The sequence below is a fragment of the Electrona antarctica genome, assembly GCF_951216825.1.
Source record: "Electrona antarctica genome assembly, chromosome: 4".
In the NCBI taxonomy this organism is placed as follows: Eukaryota; Metazoa; Chordata; class Actinopteri; order Myctophiformes; family Myctophidae; genus Electrona; species Electrona antarctica.
In genome coordinates, this window is record NC_136809.1 from 52470182 (window position 1) to 52479315 (window position 9134).

Here is a 9134-nt window from a genome sequence, read left to right on the forward strand (position 1 = left end):
GGAGGTGGGCTGTGTGGACCCGGTGCTCGTAATGACTGGACTTATTAAAGCACGGCTCAGAGTAGAACACTCTTATTATAAGATGGTGGACAATCTCGATGCGTTCTGTGTAAAGTGGGCAATTGAGGGAGTTTTGTGTACAGTGGGAGATCATGATGAGCTGCTTTTCTCTTTCTGATTGTTTTCTTTGGAAGATGGCTGTCTTACTGTAACCTGTTCCCCTTTTGCTCGAACCTAAGTTAGACTTGTAGTCGAGGGTATGTAATGGTTTGTATCACCCAGCAGTGCTCAATAAAGGACCCTTTAAAATCAAAATCTGTCTCTCTCTCTCTGTCTCTCTCTCTCTCTGTCTCTCTCTCTTTGTCTCTCTCTCTGTCTCTGTCTCTCTCTCTCTCTCTCTCTTGTCAGTACTGTAATAGAAGAAGACCCCGGCCCGCTCCCCGAGCCTCTACTCACCCTCTCTCTCTCTCTCTCTCTCTCTCTCTCTCTCTCTCTCTCTCGACGTCTCCGTCACTTTTGTAAAAGACCACACTCTGCATTGTGAAATATTCATGACCTCTGGTCTCCCCTTTCTTCTCTTCCCCGCGCTTCCTCTGATAGGTTGCTGGACTAGTATAGGGTTGTGTAAGATATTAAAATATGTTCTTTTCCGCATAAATGCGGCCCTGTCGCTCCATATCCGTTATGCATGGCTTGGTTTGTTTGTTTATGTGTGCGTGCGTGCGTGCTGCGTGTGTGTGTGTGCATGCGTTCGTGTGTGTGCGTGTGCGTGAGTGTATTTGTATATGCGTCTATTGCTTGCTTCCTCGGCTTTGCATATGTTTCTACCCACCCGTGTGGTTATTTCAACCTTTTTCATCTCAAGGCCAAAACTTATCCACAATTCCATGCTGTATTGATGTTGGTAGAGAGATAACAGGCAAACGCTGATCAAAATAACAATTCTTCTACATTCTCTAATGGTGTAGACTTCTTGTAAATTAAGTAATGCAAGAACAACAATGTAACTCTTGAGAGTGTAAAAATTAAACCAAATGGACCCGGGAGGGTCCATTTGGTTTCATTTTCACGCTCTGAAGAGTTAAAGATCTAGTGCATAAGGGTTCATTTGGTTAGCAACTCTTCCATCATTTAGCTGCATGGGGACCACCTGGAACCCCCTCAAGGACCACCGGTTGAAAACCACTGCTGTGTACAGCACAGTACGTACAGTATGTTTGTCTACGCTGCTTGTAGACAAGCGTGCTTGTGTGTGTGTGTGCGTGTGTGTGTGTGCGTGTGCATGTGCGTCTGCGTGTGCGCGTGCGTAGCACTGGGGGTATGCATGGCTGGGTTCTGCCATTGGATCCACACAGCACATAGAACAGACAGAAGGTTAAACAGAAAGGTCGGGGAGGAAGACATCCATCACTATGATGATAAACGCATCCTTCCATCCCCCCCCCCCCCCCCCCCGTTCAAACCTCACCTATAGAACGTCGGAGTCTGACGTCGATATCGGTAGAGGGCGCTAAGTCCAAGTGTTCATGTACTTTTTAATTGCATTGTAATTGGTAATGGGGGATTTTAGATCGCCTCGTATAAGGAACTGTGATTGAACAATAAGGAAATCATCCCGGCCGTTTGACACTCGTATGGATGTGAAGAATCAACTGACTGAGAGAAAACGCTAATGTTACTGCTGCTGAATTTGTTACATTTTCGCTAGAAACATGCAGACTGTATCATAATATGAGTGACTGACGGTCGTAAACGACACAGACACACCTCCCCGACAATATCGCCGAGACAGTTTGTTTATTTTTGGACCACAGTTCTTATACGAGAGGATTTAAAGTGGACCCAATATAAAGGTCCCTGCACACAGAGCGTGTTTTTCTGATTTTTAGCTGCGTTTCTCCATCGGTTTGCCGAAAAACGCGTCCAGTGTGCAACCACCTTTATTCTCCATAGAGAAAAACGTCCATGAACCAGGGGATGAGCGACGAGTGACGTCACGCCATGTTCATGTAAAGAGCGGCATGCAGGCCACTTGGTGCAGGTAAAGCTGGCAGTCTGCATGCCCACGAGGCTAAAACTCTACAGAGCAATCTTTCCTACTCTCACCAATGGTCATGAAGTGTGGGTCATGACCGAAAGAATAAGGTCGCGAATACAAGCGGCCGAAATGAGTTTTCTTCGACGGGTGGCACTGGCTGGCATCTCCCTTAGAGATAGGGGTAGAAGTTCAGTCACACGAGAGAGACTCGAAGTAGAGTCGCTGCTTCTTCAACCTGGAAAGGAGCCAGCTTAGGTGGTTCGGGCATCTGGTTAGGATGCCTCTCGGGCGTCTCCCTATAGGGAGGTCCTCGAGGCACATCCCACTGGGAGGAGACCCCCCGGGGCAGACCAAGGCGCAGTTGGAGGAAACATCGACTCACTGGCCTTGGAACGTCTCTGGATCCCCCAGGAGGAAGTCACTAATGTTGCTCTGGAGAGGGAAGTCTGGAACGCTCTGGTGGAGATGTTGCCCCCGCGACCCGACTACGGATAAGCGGTTGAAGATGGATGGATGGATGGATGGATGGATGGATGGATGGACGATACTATGCGATATCTGTGGCGATATTAGGCCGCCCCTCGATAATGATAATATCACAGTATTCGATATATTGTGATGTTGCAATGAAAACACAACACTCGTGTAAGTCGTTATTGGGATGGAAGCTGTTCTACAGTCAATTAACTCGTGTAAGTCGTGCTAGGGAGTCACAGAAAAACAGATTGCCATGTACATGGAGGCCCATGTTTACAAAGTTAAAATAACACATTTTTTTCACCCAGTGTCAATTATCTAATGTAATCCTGGGCGCTACACTTCCTCTGCCAACCTGGGTGGGCAGCGGACTGACTTCATGCTTCCTTCTATGCATGAGGAGTCCAAGCTGCTTCTTTTCACCGGACAGGGGGGAGTTTCCCCGGGCCGGATGTAGCGCGTGGAAGGAACACGTTATTCCGACCAGTTCCCTTTCCCCTCCACAGCATCCCCAGCGGGAATCGAACCCAGGACCTTCTAGCCGTGAGGCAACAGCCCTACTGACTGTGCCATCGTGCCCCCATCTTTGATGCTTCTTAACTATTGACAGAACTGGCTGGGCGCGAGAACGATGTTGGAGCCATATTCAGTCAGTTTGCACGTTACACGTTTCCCTTGCTTAAAATGGTAAATGGTGCATTTATATAGCGCCTTTATCCAAGGCGCTTTACATAGATTGGCGGCGGAAACCATGCAAGGTACAAACCAGCACATCAGGAGCAACTAGGGGTTCAGTGTCTTGCTCACTTCGACACTAACTCTGGGGGAGCCCGGGTTCGAACTGGCAACCTTGCGGTTACCATCCAGCCACTTTACCCCTGAGACACCGCCGCCCCTTATTATCGCGTATTCTGGGAGAATTGAGATTTACTTTGATGTCCATTTTTAATTTTAACATCATTTGGGGATATATACAGAAGCTAATTATCATGTTTCCAAGATTTTCAGACAGACTGCAAACTCTTTGAAGTATCTAAACGAAGCAGTGCAGTGCAAAAAAAGCAACAAGGGTGAACCAGGATAGTCACTTCACAGGGAATCAGGTACATGCGTGTTCAGTTGTAACGTGCACCCTAATGTGGCGGTTCTTAGCTCCTGTTCTGAGGCCTCATACACACGTATCAAATACCGTCAAACAAATGTTTGGTAATTGTTTTGTTTTTGTAGGCCACCACAATGCTTTTCCAATGGGAGTCACGTGCAGCCAAACATTTGTTTGATTTCTGATTGCTGGTGGTGTTCTGCTCCCCCCATCAAACAAAAATGTTTGGTCAAACCATGACTCCCATTGGAAAAGCATTGTGGTGGCCTAAAAACAAAACCAAAAAAAACTACGAAACATTGCTGTTTGATACGTGTGAATGATGCCTCAGGCCTCGTACACACATGTCGGACGAAGTCGAACATGCTCTGTTCCGTCCATGTCCTGGCTGTGTTTCATGGCCGCCTCAATGCTTTTCCAATGGAAGTCACGTGGTTTGACCAAACACTTGCGTTTGATGGGGGAGGGGGGTCAAACCATGTGACTTCCATTGGAAAAGCATTGAGGCGGCTATTAAACACAAACAGAACAGAGCATGTTCGTCCGACATGTGTGTATGACCAAACATGGACAGCCATCAAACACAAATGTTTGGTCAAACCATGTGAATCCCATTGGAATTGCATTGTGGCAGCCCTTAATCAGAGACAGAACAACCGTTTGATACGTGTGTAGGCTATGAGGCCTGACAATCCACGGCTTGTGTTTATTCTAACCATGCTATATGTAATTAAACCTGGGACAGCTCAAGTCAGCTCAAATCAAGACTTAATGGTATAGAGAATGAGCGGTGGTCCGGGGTCCCCTAGGACTGGAGATGAGAACCAGTGTCCTAATCCAGGGGTTCTCAACCCGTGGGTCGCGACCCCTCAGGGGGGTCGCCAAATTATTTTAGGGGGTCCCCAAATTATTTAAAAAAAAAGAAAAAAAAAATGTTTTAATTTTTTTTTTCACAATTTTTCAAAAATAGCTAAATTATAACAATGCTTAAAACACCAAAAGGGGTTCCCGCCCAAAATGGTTTAAGGTTATTGTAGCAGTCAATTTATATTGGGGGTCGGGAGGGGGCGGGGCGGGGGTCCCGAGACGTTGCCAAAGCATTTTCGGGGGTCCCCGGACAAAAACGTTGAGAACCCCTGGGCTATGAGGCCTGACAATCCACGGCTTGTGTTTATTCTAACCATGCTATATGTAATTAAACCTGGGACAGCTCAAGTCAGCTCAAATCAAGACTTAATGGTATAGAGAATGAGCGGTGGTCCGGGGTCCCCTAGGACTGGAGATGAGAACCAGTGTCCTAATCCAGGGGTTCTCAACCCGTGGGTCGCGACCCCTCAGGGGGGTCGCCAAATTATTTTAGGGGGTCCCCAAATTATTTAAAAAAAAAGAAAAAAAAAATGTTTTAATTTTTTTTTCACAATTTTTCAAAAATAGCAGACCTACAAGCTCGTAGCGCGCCACTCGGTGGCGCGCTATGAGCTTGTAGATCTGCTATTTTTAAATAGCTAAATTATAACAATGCTTAAAACACCAAAAGGGGTTCCCGCCCAAAATGGTTTAAGGTTATTGTAGCAGTCAATTTATATTGGGGGTCGGGAGGGGGCGGGGCGGGGGTCCCGAGACGTTGCCAAAGCATTTTCGGGGGTCCCCGGACAAAAACGTTGAGAACCCCTGGGCTATGAGGCCTGACAATCCACGGCTTGTGTTTATTCTAACCATGCTATATGTAATTAAACCTGGGACAGCTCAAGTCAGCTCAAATCAAGACTTAATGGTATAGAGAATGAGCGGTGGTCCGGGGTCCCCTAGGACTGGAGATGAGAACCAGAGTCCTAATCAGCCAAACAGGATCCAGAGGAGATTGCAGGGTGATTACGCTGATGGAAACCAATCCAATCTGATTGCATCCTTCCCCCACCAGCACATCAAGACAAACAAACAGGCTCAATTTCCTAGTTTTGACGAGGGGGGTATCGATTTTGGGAGTGTGATGAGCAGCTTGGTGTCATCACAAACGACAGGTAGATATGGAACGATGCGTACAGTAGCGTACAATCTTCCTGCATGGACACTATATTCTGACATGAAAGATGAAAAACAAAAACAAAAATCATCTTCATTGCCCATCAAGCTTAAAATAGTTCAGACCGAAGATTTATTGATGAGGCAAAACAGTTTTGTACCCGGACTTATTTGTGTTGTGTGTGTGTGCGCCGAAAACAACTGATCTACACGCCGGTGATAAAAGCAACACAGCTGCTGCAAATTAACAAGTGTGTTAGATTTACATATGTCAATGTGTATAATAAGCATTCTGTTGACGACTGTAACTAAGTACTTTAAGCACTTTCAACGCGTCGCAGTGCGAACTTATAGATCGGCTATTTTCAGCAAGTATAAAATCAGCCATTGCGACGACATCAAGGCCCGCCAAAATACATTTTAGTCGACTAAATCAACTGTAAATTTAGTCTACTAAAATCGTATGATATTTAGTCGACTAAAACCAGACTACACTAAACACTAAAAACATTCCAGGTGACTATAAAATGTGACTAAAACTAAATGAAAACTAGTCAAGAGTAACCTCGCCTCACCAGTCTTTCCACCTCGGAGGAAAGCCTGTTCTCTGTTTCAAAAGTCTGTATGATCCGGTCGGGAGCGGATGATATCGTTACGACATGTTGTAGTATTGTTTTGTAGTCGACAGGCAAACGGAACGTCCCTTTCCCTCAAACCGGAAGAATAACAATACAAGCAGCTTTTATTGAGAAAATCGGTTTGAGGGAAAAGGACGTTTCGTTTGATTGTTCCTGCCTGTCGACTACAAAACAATACTACAACATGACGTAACGATATCATCCGCTCCCGACCGGATCATATACCCGAAATTAAATGGTGCCCAGGCTAAGTCAAGAGACTATAGAACTAAAATCTAAATTTGCTGTCATCAAATCAACACTGTCACTCTCCTATAGGCTTTTTAGTCACTTTCCTCTTCCTCATAATAACTTGTGAGTCTTTCTCCCAATCATCGCTCCTGCACCATTCTCCGTGTTCGTCCCCACCCATGCACCATGGAGCTCTGCTTCTTACCACCTTGGTTTTGTCTCCTGCCGTCTGCCTCCGTGCAGTCCCCCATCTCGACGTCTTCTCTTCGCCCTCTCTCTCCCCCCCCTGCTATCACACCTCTTGTCATTACGGCTGTCTCCCGCTGAGACAAGCCTCCCCTTCATCTATTTCTATCTCGGCTTTGACAAGTGTTTGCTGGGTTACATATAGACCAGCTGTATGTGGGTCCGCGTCCCTATAGTCGCGTGTGCGTGTGTGTGTGCGCGTGTGTGTGTGTGTGACGTGTGTGCTTGTGTTTGTGCGCGCGTGCATGTGCGTGTGTGTAAAATGTATGTTTTCCTAATCGTGCAGGTGTGTGTTCATGTCTTCATTTGTGTGTGTGTGTGTGTGTGTGTGTGTGTGTGTGTGTGTGTGTGTGTGTGTGTGTGTGTGTGTGTGTGTGTGTGTGTGTGTGTGTGTGTGTGTGTGTGTGTGTGTGTGTGTGTGTGTGTGTGTGTGTGTGTGTGTGTGTGTGTTTCTCTACTTGCGAGGGACAAATGTCCACAGAAGTATAGCAGAATTTGAGAAAGCGACATCGCGAGGACCGTTTTCGCACGCACGCGCGCGCGCGCGCGCGCGCACACACACACAGCGCCGGAAGAGAAAATAAGGTAAACATAATATTTATAAAGCTGGTTTAATGCTCTTTTATCAAATCTCATGTTCTCGTGATTGGCCAAAATGGTTTTAATAGCTTTACACGAGACATCTCGAAGTTGTCATGGAACAAATTAATGAAGGAAAATAAATATTTTTTTGCTTAATAAAAAAAAGTAATATTGAAAGACCAGAAAAGGTACAAATAAATAAATGTTGCTTTATTAGAGCAAACATAGTTTGCGTCTCCAGACTGAATTTTAATACATTTTTGGGCCGTCTCTTTTGATAATAAAGGTTGCCTATAGTGTGTACCAAAATCTCCTGGAGGGGGCGTCAACATATGTGTCACGTGGTAGCGGCGGCCATACTTGTTGGCTTGTCTGGTTTGTTTACATTGAGCGACTATCCGTGTGCTTGTATACGTTCTTTTTTTAAACTGACCTCACAATGGTGCAGAGTTGCTCAGTAAATAAGTGCCACAGCAGGTCACGTCGAGGGAATGAGCCAGAAAACGGAATTAGATTTTCAGCTTTCCAGCATGGAGACAGCACCAAGGAACCCAGATTGACGAGTAGAATGGCCGTTTTGCAAACGTTTGCATGTAGTTGCATGAAAGCATTACGGCAAATGGAAGTTGCAAGGAGTTGCATTGGTGTGACATGACCTTAACCCAGCAAGCACGGTCAGGACCTGGACGAATTAGTGACGTCTCGATTGGGGCCAGATCAAGTCAAACCAAGACTAGTCACGTCTGGCCCAAAATATCACCTGATTTCAACCAACCTACATTTTACCCACTAAGACGGACGTCCCTGGATGAATCAGAGAGAGTCTGATCGAGGCCAGATCAACTTAAGTCATATCATAACTAGTCAGATATGATCCAGAATAAGCTATATTATTTAAACTGGTGAAGACGTCCTGGAAATGACGTAAAGATCATCCCCATATGGGCTGTGATCTGGCCTAGTCCTGAACGTCACCGTAGGACGTCATCATAACGTTATCATGACGTCATTTGTCTTGCTGAGTTAGAACTGTTTTGTTGCAAGGAGTTGCATTGGTGTGACATGTCCTTAAAACTGTTTTGTTGCAAGGAGTTGCATTGGTGTGACATGTCCTTAAAACTGTTTTGTTGCAAGGAGTTGCATTGGTGTGACATGTCCTTAAAACTGTTTTGTTGCAAGGAGTTGCATTGGTGTGACATGTCCTTTAAACTGTTTTGTTGCAAGGAGTTGCATTGGTGTGACATGTCCTTAAAACTGTTTTGTTGCAAGGAGTTGCATTGGTGTGACATGTCCTTAAAACTGTTTTGTTGCAAGGAGTTGCATTGGTGTGACATGTCCTTAAAACTGTTTTGTTGCAAGGAGTTGCATTGGTGTGACATGTCCTTAAAACTGTTTTGTTGCAAGGAGTTGCATTGGTGAGACATGTCCTTAGAACTGTTTTGTTGCAAGGAGTTGCATTGGTGTGACATGTCCTTAAAACTGTTTTGTTGCAAGGAGTTGCATTGGTGTGACATGTCCTTAAAACTGTTTTGTTGCAAGGAGTTGCATTGGTGTGACATGTCCTTAAAACTGTTTTGTTGCAAGGAGTTGCATTGGTGTGACATGTCCTTAAAACTGTTTTGTTGCAAGGAGTTGCATTGGTGAGACATGTCCTTTAAACTGTTTTGTTGCAAGGAGTTGCATTGGTGTGACATGTCCTTAGAACTGTTTTGTTAATTGCAAGGAGTTGCATTGGTGTGACATGTCCTTAAAACTGTTTTGTTGCAAGGAGTTGCATTGGTGTGACATGTCCTTAAAA